Raw genomic sequence first — 17,220 nt, 5'->3', positions numbered from 1 at the left:
AGACACATCTATCATAATTTTTCCATTGTGAAGCTCTCTTATACCCAGAAGCAAACTCAAACTGACCTTCTGTAACATTTAATCTTTCTGTGGTCTGACTTCCTTTCCTCCCTCTTTCTCTCTTTTGGATTTATGTAAAGAGATGTGAAATAAATGAATCAAAATATACAAAAACACATGCCACTGTGCTTGACAGGGAAGAGGTCATTTTCTTCAGTGACGCCCACTAAAGCTTTCATTCCAGACAGGGCTCGCTACAGTGTGGGAGACCCCTGATGTTACCAGGAGCACAGGAGGATGTGGTGTGGAACCACCACCAAAGCTGGCTGGAAGACTTCCCCAACAAGTCATGCACTAAAGCTCTCTAGAAAGCGTTTGGCCTGAGTTAGGGCAAGGACAGGAGCCAGATGCCTAGTGGAAAAAATTGTTTTGTGGAAAGAACTACAAGGTGTTAGACCTGAAAGGGACAAGAAAGATCCTCTGGTTCCACCACCTCAGTACACAGGAATGGAAAATGAGTTCTAGAAGGGTTAGGTGATTTGCTCAAACTCATGACAATTAGTTCTAGGTGTAGCTAGGATAAGAATCCAGAACAGAATGAAGTTAGGAGTCATTAATATTCTGGATCTCCTGGGATGCTTGGAGGGCTCAGTGGTTGCGTGTCTTCCTTCAGCTCAGAGTGTGACCCCAGAGGCTTGGGATGGAGTCCCACATCGGGCTCCCTGCATGGAGCCTGCTTCTCTCTCTGCCTGTGTCTCTGCCTCTCTGTCTCTTGTGAATAAATAAATAAAATCCTAAAAAGAATTTTAAAAAATGTCTGGATCTCCATGTAAAGCATTCAAATAGTGCCTGTTTATAGTTAGCTGCAAAATTCTGACCATTTCCCTCTGCTTAGAGCCACTTAAAAAGGTGGTGTCTAACTGATCTAAGTATCTTTCACCACTTTACTTGGAGGATCAAATAAGATGATGGTCTTGCTGGTATATGGTCATCTGGTTCCTCAGCCATCATGCAACCATCATGCTATGGATTTGGTAGGAAAATATATGAGCAAGAACTTGAGGATATTTGCCTGGTGGCCCAGGTTAAGTGGGGTGGGGTCTTGACATAGCTCAGTAGACAGTCCAAAAAGGCTGCCTAGAAATGCAGGAGTTATTTAGGAATAGTTAGTGCTAGGCCTATGGTTTTAATATAACGGAATACATGTTTATAAATATATAATACAAAGAGTACATCAAAGTACATAGAGTAAATAGAATATTTAAGAATTATGTACAGAACATGAGAGACTCCTAACTCTGGGAAACGAACTAGGGGTGGGGAAAGGGGAGGTGGGCGGGGGGTGGGGGTGACTGGGTGACGGGCACTGAAGGGGGCACTTGATGGGATGAGCACTGGGTGTTATTCTATATGTTGGCAAATTGAACACCAATAAATAAATTTACAAAAAAAAAAAAAAAGAATTATGTACAGATAATGTCTTCTTATGTATTTTAGTTTTTGAGAGAGCATGTATACTTGAATTAGCCTAAATTAAATGCACAGAGGACACCACCTGACCGCAATATTACTTATATTTAAGGTAGGTTAAGATTAAAACCAACACACATGGGACCCTCTGTTACCAACAGAACAAATTCTATGGTATGTACATTCAGCGAATATCAACTATTGTCCTTCTTATACCAATTGAGGTTCCATACCTAAAAGACTGGGCCATTGTTCTTTGGGAATCTGTGTTTGAGTGGCATGACTCCAGCCTTAGAACACTGACAGGAAAAAGACAGCATCCTGGTTTTCTAACAAGGGAAGGTTTCAGTATGGTCCTATCTTACAGGGGACCAGGGACTAAATAGAAAAACTAAGGAGAAGACCCAAAGCTAGAGGCCTATTCCTAGGGTTGGACCACTATGGTAAGTTGAACTAGAAAATGAGCAACCAGAGAAAATCAGTACCCCAAGATCCTTGGCAAGAACACATCACTTTGTGTCATTCTACAAGAAAAAGCCACAATGGAAGCCAGCAGTCATGGGGGGACTTGGGTCCCAAGCCTGGGATGAGGGGGTCTTAACTCCCAGCTCACCTGATCTGGGATGTATGTAATCTCATGATCTGGCATACATGATCTTGAAGCATGTAAGCTCTATGGTCTATAAAGATGCTTTCTTGCTTGCATCATTATTCATGGTGGATGAAGCAATGCGCTTCCTAATATATCTGAAACTCAGGAGACAGGAGGTTCTAAGGCATTCCAGAGCTAGGGTGTTTCATCAATAACACATCAGAAACAAATATCTATGCTCTGGAATAAGAAAGACAGGGCTATTGAAAAGGACTTATTTCTGTCTGGATGCTGAGCTCTTTACTCAAATATACTCTTATTCAGACCAAATGAATTCAGTGGGAGGAACAATTCGTTTTTGTGTGTGTGGGTTTTTTGTTTTTTGTGGTTTTTTTTGGTAGCAAATTTTACTGTATTTAAAATAATCATCCTAGGTAAGTGAAGAGTTGATAAATGATCTCAATCTGCATACTGCCTTGTAAGAGCAGAGCTGTGTATAATTACAAGATTGCCCTGGGGGGCTGTAGCTTTACTCTGCTGAGTGAGAAATGCAAGGCTTTGTGAAATGGCAGGCCAGGGCTCTGGTTGGTGAAGCAGGAGGAATTTCTTCTCACCCACTGCTCCTCTGCTTTGTCACTGGGGCTGCCCGAGAAACTCCCCCCAAAAGGAACACAGCATTCTCGACTCTGAATGATTACAGAGGACACGTCATAAGATTTTTTTTATACATGTACACACACATACAAAGTTGCCATGAAAGGGGTACCAGGAAAGACCTATTGAAAAGATGCAAGGTGAGATTATTCAATGTATTTTGAATAGAAGACAGCAATTGCAATGAGAGGGGGAGTGAATTTAAGTTGAACTGAGAAACTAAAATCCTGCAGAAAGGTGAAAGAAACCCGGGGGAAAAAATGTTGTATCATCCATCATGGTGAGCTGTGCACTTCCCCTCCTTGTGCTCAGTTCTTTCACAAAATAGATTCTTTCCTCAGCTTCCACCTTTCTTGGCCCTTCATCATTCATTAGGCATTCTCTTTGGGCCTCCTGAATTTCTCTTTCAAAACTGCCCTACCAATGGAAGAATGTTGAAGGTCCTCTGATACACCTTTGTTTCCCAGTGAGTGCCAAGAGCAAGAGCTTCAAGATCCAACATTGTGGGGGAACAGGAGATCAGAGGTATGAAAAAATGTTAGAGAACTAAAGCTCTTGATTTTGTTCTGAAATGGACACGGGCACAACGTCCACTTCTTCGCATGGCCCTGCCCCTCCCAGTAATATGAACCTGTTCATTCTATATTAAAATCAGATCATGTGCTTCACTTAAATGTTTATGGAATGTTTGGGATATATAATTTTTTTAAATTCCAAATAGCTATACAACTGTGTATACTAAAATTCTTTGGAAACCGAGTAGTTCAGGAAAGCAATTGTCTGGTCTTTCCAGGAATCATTTAGAAGACCTCATACAAATCCCAGAAAACACTACTCTTAAAATTCTATCACACCAGATTAGACTCACCAGGAGGCCATTTTTGCTTGGCATTCTCTTTGGACACTGTATAACAGACTCTTAATTTTTTTCCTCAAACTTATTCTTTTCTTCCTGTAATAGACTCCCCTAAATTTTAGCAGGGCCCATGGCTGTACACACACACACACACACACACACACACACACACACACACACAAGGTACATTTTATGGGTTACCTAACTGCTGTGTGGCCAAGTGGCTGAATTTTAACCTATGGACGGTAAGCAGATCTACCTTGCTTTTATGGCTGAGAAGCAAATGAGAAGGCAGGAGCTGGGGCAGCCATTTTGGACCAAGAGGAACTATTAAGTGAGATTTGCTTAATGTTACAGGACAGAAAATGCAATATTGTGGTGAAGTATTGGGTGAAGAGACAGAACACCTAGAAGGAGTTCTAATTATTTTGCATACAAACAAGGCATAGGACTTTGAGAAAGTCATTTAATTTCTCAAGCCTTTCAGTATCTTCATATACTGAATCATGGCAGTAAAAAGTGCTCTATCTCACAGGGTTATTGTGGAGACTCAATGAGATCGTTCCTGTAGGAGCTACTTGGAAAGCTCTTTTAAAACTACAGTTGGTTATGGCTGATAAAATTGTAAGAAAAATAAGTTCTATCCTTTTGAGCAAAAGCAGGTATTTTGAAACACATATTTTATGGGAAAAGGTTCTCAATTCAGTCCTCTAGGGACTTACCTGCTCAAGAATAATACTATCGGTAGGACAAATAATTTGTTTCAAAGGTCCTAAACTTGCCCAGATTATTAGTGGTCTTCTGGTGAGCCCATACTTTTCCATGCAAAGGCAGGTTCTACTGTCACCAGCAACAGATTATTTACTATTCTGACAAATCTGATGAAGAAATTATTCTGCTTGGCATCAGACAGATGTGTAACAGCTGTACCAATGTGACAAGTTGATTGTCATGGTGGATGTCTATGTGCCAGTATTTGTGAAGCTGAAATAAAAGATCCATAATATTTAAGAGCTTGATGGCAGTTGTCCGTGATTCTGCTCCCTAAATGTCATCTACTTTCACTTCAGAATGATCTAGTTCAGCCTTCATTATAGCCAACAAGATGCACATACTACACATACTTATAAAGGTTTGTCCTGAATATGGCATCTAAAGGATGAACACATTACCAGATCTTCTGCAAAGTTCTCAATGCAAAATTGATGATTACTTAATATTGACCCAAAGAACATTTCCCACAGAATAAGAGGAGGAGAAATCAAATTTAATATCTGATCATATACCATTGCTGTAACCTCAAAACTAGGCATAGAGTCCTAAAATCTCAGTCTATAATATGGATGATGTTTTCCTCAAATTTGCCATAGGCTGAAGATGGCTCACATTCTTCTTACTCTAGCCAGACATATGCTAGAAGCACCATTCTGCTAAAAGCAGAGTACCTACCTGGCCAATTGTTCCCTTGTCTTGTAGATAATTTCATAGTTTAGAAGTTAAAGGCACCAACAAGGGAAATTTCTACTTAACTCCCAATTTTAACCAACAAAGACTGGCTAGTGACATTAAAATGATAGAAATTTTTGGCAGAAATTGATCCTATCATCTTAAAATTGGTGATACCAAAGGAAGATTTAACCGGGGACATATCCTAATGTTTAGCAAAGCAAGTTTGTATAAATGAAGAGAAATAAAATATATAATCTACTCATAGATATGTTGGCATTTCCCCCTTCAATAATGGTCCATTTTTCTAAGAACTTTATGTGTTAATGATTCCATTAATAACTGGATCCATTAATGACTTTGGATCAAGAGATCAGCCTGGGCTACCAACACTTGTACCTCATAACCTCGATCAAGGATGACCTCCAGTCCAAAGCCAGCTAATCCATGAAATAGCTAATTATAATGTTTTAGTTGGTACACTCTACAAGCTGAAAGTCATCAATAATCAGAAGCAGATTCTGTAATACAGTAAGCCAAAGTCCATTCCTGTTGAAGATATAGGGTACTTGAGATTCAATCAGGGAAGTTCATTTGTTAAGAAATGGAACAGCAGATGGCAGTGAGGTTTAGAGATGTGGGAGAAAAAGAGACAGGCTAGAATGCCAGATTCTACAGGAATGGAACCCTTTTATGTTTGATTCTTGGATAGGTTTCCATAAATATATACTGATTGGGAAAGACAGGGAGAGAGATCTTGGGATCTCAGTTTCTGACTCTTGGATCCCAAGCTTCCAGCCCCATGAAGCCCAATTGGGCTTCACTTTATGCCTATGGGTATCTGTGATTGCCAGATGACATCTATCAACATTGAATGGTCTTTCTGATTTCTGTTTTTGTCTTTTATTTTGAGCTGGTTAGAGTGGTATTTGTACTATTAGTACTCAAGTAATCTTTGGTGTATCTACATATGTTCAAAGACTCTCAAGTAGAATACAAGATCTCAATTGTCACTTTAAGGGCCCTCTCTTTATTTTTTGCTAACCAGCATCATTCTCTCCTATGGCTGAAGCTTCAGGAAATCTTCTTCCAATATGGAATCATTTGCAACCTGCTAACCAAGATATTCTTGGCAGCCAGTAGCCTAATCATAGTTTCTTTAGAAAATTTCCCCATGTCTCTTCCCAACTGAGGTTCTGCTCTTCAGAATACATTCATGTAATATCATTCTCCCAAATCTTTGATCACAAACTATACCCCTCAACTTTTTAAAAAAGCCTTTCTCTAGCTCAGATGTAAGAATCCAGAAAACCACAAGTTTCCCACCACAAGGATTCAAAGTCTAAATGAGTCAGTCTAACTATGTCACTATGAACATCAGGGAAAAGCAGAGCGAAGCAATCTAGAATCTCCTATTTCCACAAAACAAATGGGAAGGTCATTTTATTAATCACTGAAGATTCCATACCCACTCCTGGAATGTACCAAGAGGGGAAGCCAATGTAATTACATTATTCCTATCTTTTCACCAAGCTCTTAGATCATGTATTGTTGATACCAAACTTGGAGATACTGCTTTACTGTTAAAAATGTCAAAGAAACGGACTCTTTTTCTATTAGGTCTTCTTACTCTAGGTCTTAAACTTGCACTCACTTAGAAGATGTCAACTGGAAAATGGGCCTCAGTATCTGTATCTTTAAATTGGGGTTATCAGCCTCATTGAGGATTTCTAAGATTCCTTCATTTCTATTTAAATGATGTACTAAAACCAAGTAAGATTAAATAGCAAGTGGAAAATTAAGGGTATAGCCCCCAGTGGATATGGCTTACCTAGGTCTACTATGATTGGAACCATATGAATTAAATTTACTTGGGAAGGAAACAGCCTGCTCATCAGAGCAGCTCACATTTTCTTCATGGGATTTTTTTCAAACGCTAAAGAAGGGACAAAACTGAAATGTCTAAATTTGGCCTGACAAGTTTAGAGATTTTGAAGCTGAACCATATTACAAGTCTGTCAATTGCAGGCAGATGCTGGGAAAGCCAATGGAAAGAGAATCAACCTATTTGTATTGATCAACAATTCCTATTCAGATTCTTGTTTCTTTAGTGAAAGCTCTGCTTCTTCATAGCCAACCTGGAAGGTATGCTTAAAGGAGTTCTGTTATTTGATTGGTCCAGCTCCACGCTCGTCATTGCACAGCTACTACTTAAAAAGGAATCTATTTCTTAACAGTAACATGCAGCTGCTGCTGTCACCATATGATCTACTGTCCTTTCAAAATCCCTGTTTGCCCTCCCGTTTCTGGAAACTGATAATAGAAGAGGTAGTATCACTATGACCCTTGAGTTGTCTCAACAAAAGATAATCAAGTCTGACTCTTCCCTCCCTTTGCTCTTCCTTCCTCCTTCACTTGCTACCTTCCTTCCTCTTTATCTACTTTTCATCAGCTTATATAGCCCAAAACTCCTTGTATTCTTTTAAAAAAGAAATTCAACCTTCTAAGGCATTTTAAAAGAGAAATTGGATAATTAAAAGCTTAAGACTGTTTACCAAGTTGAATTATAATGGAATAGGTTGCCATACTCTGGCTGGCCCAGTCCCCTACAGTTAGCAAGGCTATGTACTAAAAACAGAGATCTGGGGGTGTTGAGTAGGTTAATCTTGGTATAAATTCAATAGAAGAAGGTACATGGGCATTTGCTCTTCAGAAAAATCCTATAGGCTACGCCCACTCAGGACACCACAGACAGGGTACCCAAACCTGACAGCAACTCCTCCAACACAGCTCATTTTAAATGCATCCACTTCCCCTTACCAAGCCCCAAAGTCTCTGGGTACCAAAGAAGCCAATGCCAAGGCAAGGGTGGTCAGCCTGGATTGAAACCCTAGGAGGCGATTGGAACCCTGCACACTTGTGACCGACATAATGAGCCACTGGATGGCACTGTGGATCCATGCAAATATGTATGGAAGGACATTTATCTTTCTTTTAAAAAGGCTGTTTAGCCTTGACAGGTAATTTGGCACATTTTGAGTTGGTATGTGCCAAATGATTTGGCAAATATTTCACTTACCTCTGAAAATAGGCACACCTGCTGTTCTGGTCTTCAGGGAATGGAGTAGTGTAGCTTTCTCCTTGTCTTCCTGGTTTTTCTAATTTCAGAACCTAAAACAAGATTTTGGTCAAGGATATACCAACTCCATCCTAAGTGTAGTGCCATGTTTCAAGTGAATAGAAAAGAAGTTCAGTTTACTTATACAACTAATCTCTTCAGTCTAAAGAAAGCATGTTTTCATCTTACCAGTGTGGTCCAATCTGCTAGTAGCTGGCTCATGGCCAGACGCTTGGGATTTGGTTGAAAAGCTTTGTCCCTTACTGGTCTTCCAACCAAGAATATCTAGGAAAATTGGTTTCTAAACTTTGTGGCGTAGAAAAATTCTCTGCCAATATTTAATTTGCTTACTAGAAAAGCTAAGCAATATGAGAATGTGTCTTAAGAAACATCTAAGTTGCCTCTTGTACATCAATAAACTACTGTGTTGTGGAATATTATGAGGACATTGACAAGCGCACATTCCACTTCCACTGGGGAAGACAAATGGCAGGCCAGCCATCACTAAAACACGCTACATGTTAGGCCAAATTCCTGGTACATTAGCTTTAATTCCACCTGCCATTTATTTGTTAGCTACTCATGAGAGCCTATTGGGATGCAATTGAATAAAAGTGATTATTAATGGTATAACCTTGAGTTAATCTAATTTTTAAGACGGTAAAACATTTGCAAAACCAATTACTGTAGTTTACCTATCTAAAAAAGAACTGGGGACTACTTTCCAAGTGGCCAAAACATATGCTGCGTTGGGAATAGGTGAGTTAGAGAGAGATTTAAATTTCTCCTTTTTAAGCATTATCTTGTTATCACTAACTGACTTAAAAAAGCATATCTCATTGTCAAATCCACTCCTGTTTTGAAATATATCAAAGCATCATGATATTACAGAGGGGCTCTGGCTTTGAACTCTGAAACTTGGCTTCTAGTCCCAGGTCTACCAAGACCAGCTGTGTAACAGCAGGTGAATCATTAACGCTCTAACCTGTTTTCCTGAGTCTGAGGAGATAAGACAATTTAGATGAGCTCCATGGCTACAAAATGTTGGAATCTTATTTAGCTTAGGTAGCCTTGACAAATTTAATATAACCTCAGTAAATATTAGACTGATAGGTACCAACAGTTAAATTGGAGGGTGCATTTGTTTAAGTAAAATCCAAACTACCCATACTCCTTAACACAGTAAGTATAAGGCAAAGAAACTTCTGTGGTAATAAGAGTTTATGGAAAATAATGTGCATCTATTTAAAGGATGTGTATGTCTCATGATGTGCATTTGTCTTTTGCACTTAGCTTAAGAGATTCAGTAAAGATAGTTCATAAATTGTTGTTCTGATTTACAGATTCTGCTTTTTCTTACCTGTTCTTCTGTCTCATGGTGCTATAGGTTTTTTTCAGGCCTGACCAGATGAAGAGCATCAAGGAGGTTGTGGGTGACCTTGACAAAAGAAATTTCTTTGGATTGATGCGGTCAAAGTCAAATTAGAGTAGGCTGAGAAACAAATGGGAGACAACAGTGGTAGCAAGTTGAGACCACTCATCTAATGAGTCCTGTTCCAAGGGGCAAAGAAAGACAGGGCTTGTAGCTGGCACATAGAATCTAGGGAGGAGTTCTTGTTTTGAGATAGCAAGGCAGATATTCTAAGATTTATCAGATATATGAGAAGTTCATAGATACACTTATTCAAATACATCTGGAGTTCAAACCACAAGATTGAGATCTGGTTGTAGATCTTAAACTCCCACTTAATGGAGATTAGAGCTGTCTGCTGCTGTTCCACATCTTGGAATTGTCGGGGTTTTCAGTAAGCTGATGGGAAAGGGCTCAGGAGCACCCCTTTTTCCCCACTAAGTTCAGGGCTTGATCAGATCATTTCAGAACTGGGTAATGATATCATCCAATCTCCTTGTTAAACTGAGGAATCTGATGATCAGATAAAGTAGGTCTTCAGATATGCTCTGAGAGCAGTGTTGGGTAAGGATTAATGGTTTTAGAACTAGAAATCTTAGGACTGAGTCCCCACTATGCCACCACTTACTGGCTAAAACGTGACATAGAGGCAGTCATCCTCAGTTTTCTTACCAGTTAAACAAAGGGATTGGATATTTCACCAATAAGCAGCCTCAGAAAACATTTTCTTATAGTACTGTTGTGAAAATAGAGATAAGGCAAGTAAAATGCTTAGTAAAATACCAAGTAAGTAGGCACATAAGCACTGATACTATTCTTGCCATTATCTGAGCAGGGTGGAGAGCTTCTACCACCAAGCAAGGTTCCAGACCTAGCTGGGCAGGCTCAAAATGCCACAAGCTCTCTAACCTGAAAACTCTCCAAACCCAGCCCTTTTGTGTTTTTATGCAGGCTTCGTTACATAAGGCCAGATTCATTAAATCGTTAGCCATTGATGCTTGAACTCCATCCCTGGAGGTCAGGGTGTGAGGCTGAAATCACCTAATTGGCTCCACTGGCAATCCAGCCCCATCCTCAGGTGCTTTCCAAAAGTCACCTTATTAACATAGCAAGAGATACCTTTATGGCTCTCAACACTTAGGAAGTTTCAAGGGTTTGGGGAACTGCTAGCTAGGGACCAGCTAGGGACTGTGAATGAAGACCAAGTATCTATGAGAAATATATCTTGGTCATCTGAAGAATCAAATATTTATATTTCTTATAAATCATCACATCAGAGCATGGATGGAAAAATGATAAACTTCCATGCATACAAAATAATTTTTTTAATGTAATGAGGATTTCTACAAAAGAAATGTAATAAACATGAAAGAAGTCAGAGGCTACATCGTTTAAGACTTGCTAAAGTACATGCCCAGGTGTAGTTGTTCCACTACTCATGATTGACTCAAGCCTGGGTCTCCTTTAGAGTACCTGTTCAGCTGGCTGCTGGGGAATCAATCTCCCATTGTAAAAACTTCCAAGTTGCCTACCTACTGTCTGCGTGCTGTTTAACGCTTTTCCTTGTTCTTTCTCGCCCCTCTTGGCTTTCCCTTTTGAAGCCAGCTGTGGATTTAAATAAAGCTGACTGTGGCTAAGGATGACCAGGTGTCTGATGGAAACAAAAGTCAATCCTCTTTCAGCAGCTTCAGAGTTGACTCCATAGGATAGAAATGAGAAAAAAATGTGAATACAAGGCAGAAAAAAGGGACAGGGTGGCAGTAAAGAAAACCAGCCCTCCCAAGTTCTTCTTCAGTCCCTGGATGTGTGCTGTAAAAGACTGTTTGCCTCTAGCAGGCCTGCCAAGCATGATCCCTGATTCCATCAAAGCCACCGGGTGAACGTTTACTTTTGTTTGTGCGATTATCAGATTCTGCTTGTAATAGTCAAAGAAACTTAGAATGTTTTAACTTTCTTGTGGGGACCTTTCTGGTTGGTTGGTTGGGTTGTTTTTTGTTTTTTGTTTTTTTTGTTTTTTTTAACAAATTCTCAGCCACCACTTTATTTAACCTCACTTCCTATGTTGATTTTCTTCTTGCTGGGAGATGAGCAACACAGACTTGAATTAAAACCGATATAACAGCACAAGTTAATTGGAGTCTGAACGGATCAGGACACTTGAAACCCAGCTTGATAAACCCCTATGGGGTTTGGAGTCTGATGGGAGCCAAAAAAAAATCTGGTTTCTGTGGCCCCAGGGATCCAACTTTCTATAGTAATCCCTGGACTATAACGAAATGCTTAGTTTTAAACAAACCATATATGTTTATGCCTGTTTTACATAATACTATTGTAAGGGTGGTTACATAAAGAAATGCAAAAGAAAAATGTTACAGTCTTTCTAGCTAGTGATGTAAGCTGTAAGAGAAAAAGTAAGGTTGTTTAGTTTTTTTCCTGCTGGAACTGCCATATACTTATGTTTCTATTTTCCTCATTTAAATATATCAAAAATGTTATATTATCTTTTATCCTTGCTCTGGAGTACCCTCCTCTTTTGTTTAACCCATTCTAAAACTTATTTTCCTGGTGGCGGGGTGGGGCGGGGGGAGGTGCTGCTGTTTCTCACTAAAGAGAAAGTCTTCCAAGCTTCAAGCAGGAAATTTGACACAGAACTTATTTGAGACTACCACAACATGAATAGGAACTACAAGCCTGGGTAATGGGAAATAGAACTGTTAACCTTTAGTCTATCAGCTGAATTTTGGCTCTGGATATAATGACACAAAGTCATTACCCCCTGAAGGTCCACGGTCTTTGGGGAAATGAGTGTATAGTGGTTTCAGCTCCATCCCTAACAGCCCAGACTCTCCATCAGACCGGCTGCCATTACAATTAGAGTTAATTGTCACCAGTGCCACAGAGAGCAGGGATTGAACGAGATGGGAGAGTGAACTACTTCACTGGTACCGCTAATGGTGGTCCCCGGGCAGCTAAGGACTGTTCTCCTACGCTGTGGAAAATCTGTTTTTGGAAATTTAAAGAAAATGAATGGAAGGCCTGAAGATGTCTGTTCATATGTTCAGTCACAAAGTCTTGCTTTCACACAGAGCAACGTTTTAATAGCTGGTGTCACTTAAAATTATATTTGATTAAAGTCCCATCTGTGTTCAGTCTACAGAAGAAGGAATGGTAAATCAGCTACTCCACTTCCAATGAGTATCTTCTTTGGAGGGTACTGTTGAGTTTGAGTTCCTTCAGATGGTAGGCTTATTTTTAAAATTGCTTATCCAGGCAACAAAAAGTCAACGATTCTCCCTCTGTGGAAGAACCTCCATTGGAGAGTTTTTGAAATCAACTTCAGTAGGACAGTTTAGAGGCGGGGTTTGTTCATTTCCTTGTTTATCGTAGGTTGCAGTTAAGCCTCAAATAGCAACAATAGTGTAGTGTTAGAATAAAAGAGGCAATTAAATATAAACAGTGGACAGAAATAACCCTAGCCTCCTTTCTTCACATATTTATAAAACGTGTTTCCTTCTCTTTAACCTTATCCTAAATACCATGAGGGAGCTTGGATAACTTCTCTTCCAATTGATGTTTCTAAATTGGGGACATACAATTACCTTCTCCATATTCACACTGCTAAATAAGCTGAATTTTTAAATTATACACTTGTAGCTGGTTGAAATCTTCCTGGAGTATAAAATGGATGTTAAGTGTCTTGAGAGTTGATTTTAAGATGTTTTATTCTTTGGTTTCCTGACAGGAAAACTAGTCTTACTTCAAAACTCTTAAGAAAGATGACTGCCATGCTATTTCCTGACCTTGGGAATTATTACATCTTCTGCTCTTGCTCCAGTGCCACCAGGTAAACTCCAGCCCAAAAATTCTGGCTAAGTTCACATTCTGAGAACAAAAAGCCTTAAGAGTTTCAAAGTTACCAGGTAATGGGGGTGGAATGGGAGACATCTATATGCTCGGTGAGCTAATTAATTTTTAGCTTATTTGTAAAACAGCCTGATTTAATTGGGGGCAATTCTAATATGTTCTTCTATAAGGGCTTGACAAATAGCAGAAATTGAGTCACTCAGGTTGTTTTTGTCTTTCATTTTTTTATCTGCCTGGTTGTGAACAATGATACTATCACTTGGAGAGCTGTTTACAAGAGCCATGAGCTCCCATATCTTAGCTCCACACGTCAGCCAGGGCAGGACCGGCTGGGACTTAAGAAGGGGTGGTGATGTCAACAAGAGCAGCCGTGCTGATCCCGAGATACACGAACACACAAACAGAAGGGAGGAAGGCAGAGGCTTGGCAGACAGGCTGGAACAAAGCCTTGGATTTGGAAGCTACAAAGATACAAGAAATAGAGAAGCCATAGATTTGAGCAAGATCATTCACAAAGCACACAGAAAGAAAGAGAACCAGATGGCTGACAATGGAACCCTGGGGCCCAGCAGCATTTTAGGGGAGAGCAAAAAGACCAACAAAGGAAACTGAGAAGAACAGCCAGATGAATGCAAAGAATTTAGAGGGGAAGCAAAAGAAACAGCTTCAAGCAGGAAGAAGCAGTGCGCAGTATCATTCCTGCAGAGAAGTAAGATAACGATGGAAGCTTGAAGCACGTCCATTAGATATGAACACTAAGGCCATTTGTGACTCTCAGGTCGGGAAAGCAGTTTCTGCGGGATGGTGGGGCCAAAACCACAGAGTGTCAGAAATTAGCGGGAGGAGAGGAAGTTAGGCTGTAAAGGGCAGAGGTAATCTGAGTGACATTTGGGATTAAAACCAGTTAAATATGTGTTTGTTATTACGTTTTAAGGAATTGAGAGGCCTGATCTTGTGTATACTCAGAAGTCCAGCTGGCTTAGCGGAAGGGAGGTGGAATGTTCTGGAAGGAGAGTCAGGGGTTTGATGGAGTAAGCCTTGGAGGTGGTGCAGTAGTTGAGACTGACCACATGGACTGAGGAACCCCAGAGGCAAGAAGGAGCCCCAACCCCTTGCCTGGACTGGTGGGGAGTGAGCAGGGCAGAGAAGAAAGGAATAGATTTAGACACATTTGTGGGACGCTGTAGCACAAGAAATCCTATGATGACTTTTTTTTCCTTTCTGCAAACAGAAGTTATGGTTTTCTGAAGAGAACAGGGAGAAACTGGAAAGGAGGAGGTTTTAAAGAGGGTTAAAATCTGCAATAACCACTGAGAGGCATGGGAGATGTGAACTAGACAGGTAGAGGTAAGGGCCTCTACCTGAGTTAAGTGTCTGTGGCACAGTAAACTAATTTGCAGATACTGAAGTCAACTAACTTTTTTGTCTCCCAGACATAGAATGCACCCCCAACTAATGTCACCGATGTGTGCTGTTGAGCGTAAGAGAGAAGCAAGTCGAAGATCTTCGAAAGGTTTGAGTACCTGAGAGGGAGAGCCAGCAGGTTAAAGTTTGAGAAAGAGCTTAAGATGGCATTTTCTAACCTAATGGTGGTCAGTATACATATCTTCCCCTGGCAAATCATCAGTTTCATCTCATATTTGAAGCACGGTCTGTGGTCATTACTACCTTGGACTTTCACTTAGAATAAGGACTGGTCTCTTAACAAAGCAAAAATGTCATATTACCCCAAATGGACTAGTTTTCCACTATTTTAAGCACCCCCTTCCAATCCCACATTAAAATAAATCACTTTTGTGATGCCTGGGTGGCTTAATGGTTGAGTGTCTGCCTTTGGATCAGGGTGCAATCCCGGAGTTCCGGGATCAAGTCCTACATCAGGCTTCCTGCATGGAGCCTGCTTCTTTCCTCTGCCTCTCTCTCTGTGTGTCTCTCATGAATAAATAAATAAAATTAAAAAAAAAAAAACTTTTACCAGTTTGATTTTGGTGGCCAAGTGAACTTGATTATTACATGATTCTTCAAAATGACTTTGCCACTTTGGAGATTATAGTACTCAGAGGATATTTTTACACTTGGGGCTAATTTTGAGTCTTAGAATTTTTGTGTACTTTCTTGTGTGTGTGTACTTTTCAACTGTTAGGCCTTTAAAAAAAATTTAACGTAATTATGAAGGAGAGATTTGTATTTCCTTTACTTAGGAAAAAAAGTGACTCATGATGAATTCTTTTTCTTCCTAAAGGCCTTGCCACCCGACTCATATGACTTCAGTTATTTTTATTTTATTTTTTAAAAGATTTTATTTATTTATTCATGAGAGAGGCAGAGACACAGGCAGAGGTAGAAGCAGGCTCCCTGCAGGAAGCCTGATGTGGGACTCAATCCCAGGACCCCAGCATCACCACCGGAGCCAAAGGCAGATGCTCAACTGCTGAGCCACCCAGGTGCCCTGACCTCAGTTATTTTTAAAATTCGTTTTTGCAGGTTGTCTGTAAAATTTCCGGGAGGTCAACACATCTTTAAAAAAACAAAAGCAGAGGCACCTGGGTGGCTCAGCAGTTTAGCATCTGCCTTTGGCTCAGGTGGTGATCCCAGGGTCCTAGGATCTAGTCCCATATAGGCTCTGGAGCCTACTTTTCCCTCTGCCTATGTCTCTGCCTCTCTCTCTCTCTCTCTCTCTCTCTCTCTCATGAATAAATAAAATCTTAAAAAAAGAAAAGCAAAACCAAAGACAAAACCGATTTCCCTACTTTCTACTCTTTATACCATCTTTGTGCTAGAAACACGTTCCCACCGATGCCTGGTGCAGTCTCCTGTTTAAGTTCTTAATCTGAAGATAAAGTAGGGAGAGTGGCATTGAACTAATCCATTCTTGAAAACATCTTAACATTATAAGCAGAACAAAGTGGTACAAAATGTATTCAAGCTCACGGATTTCTCTAGATTGTAGCCAGAAGAGAAAATGGCAGAATGTATTAATTCCTAAGATAAAATTATAATGAGAACAGAAAATGGTTCGAGATGAATTAATGTAGAGGCAGGCTTCTGTCTGCAGAGCTCGGCGTTCTCTAAATACCACACTGCCACGCTTTGTAGTCGGCCTCTGTCTTGTCATCTGTATTTTAAAGATGCTCTAAAGATAAAGCCAGACCCTCTTCTCATCTCCAGGAGCACTGCCACAGCACTCTGGACACCAAAGGGCCCTGGGGAAGTGGCGGACAGACTTACCTTGAGGGGACAAAGCAGATTTAAGTTAGAGAATGGGAAGATTTTTATTACTGCAAACATACCCTGCCTGACATGCTTCCTTCAACCACAGATCATCTTAAATCTGGAACCCCAAGGAAATCTTAGTTTGAAGTGGTTGTGATTATAAAAGAAACATTTGCTCTTTGCAAAAAAAAAAGGGGGGGGTGTCACATTTCACAGTGCGTTAACTACTTGGTAGTTTCTGTCATTGCCGCTTGGGGGTCCCAGGATGAGCGCCTCCTGTCTGGGGTGATTTTCAAACAGATGCTGCCCCAAGTGTGTGTCTGAAGCTAGACTGCCTTTTATGGTATCTTTCATCCATATTATAAATAAACTTCATTAACAGGCCCAGTGTGAATTTGGGGACAGAGTTGGTAAATGTAGGTGAACATTAGAGTAATGCACCTGCAGTGTAATTCAGATGTGTATCTTTACAAGCTTTGTACTATTCAATGAAGTCAGATGTGTCCCCACAATTAGCAACTGAGACTCACAGCTTCAAATACTTCAAAGGTAACTGTGGTTCCAGAAGCCACAGTGGAAAATATCAAGTGGCGATT

The 17,220-nt window shown here is 40.2% G+C and overlaps 1 long non-coding RNA gene across 4 annotated transcripts in view; it reads right to left on the bottom strand.

The window, feature by feature from the left end:
• Nucleotides 1-17,220, bottom strand: part of LOC121497159 — a 312,796-nt gene that overhangs the window by 126,694 nt on the left and 168,882 nt on the right. For all 4 annotated transcript variants that reach the window (XR_005989418.1, XR_005989415.1, XR_005989416.1 and 1 more), the window contains 2 exons: nucleotides 9,497-9,628; nucleotides 8,098-8,189 (listed from right to left, as the gene is read on the bottom strand). This is a non-coding gene — a long non-coding RNA (uncharacterized LOC121497159). The remainder of the gene's footprint in view (nucleotides 1-8,097; nucleotides 8,190-9,496; nucleotides 9,629-17,220) is intronic.

This window comes from Vulpes lagopus, chromosome 8, assembly GCF_018345385.1.
Source record: "Vulpes lagopus strain Blue_001 chromosome 8, ASM1834538v1, whole genome shotgun sequence".
Lineage (NCBI taxonomy): Eukaryota > Metazoa > Chordata > Mammalia > Carnivora > Canidae > Vulpes > Vulpes lagopus.
The sequence above is the reverse complement of the archived record's forward strand: the minus strand, read 5'-3'. Positions and strand labels throughout refer to the sequence as shown.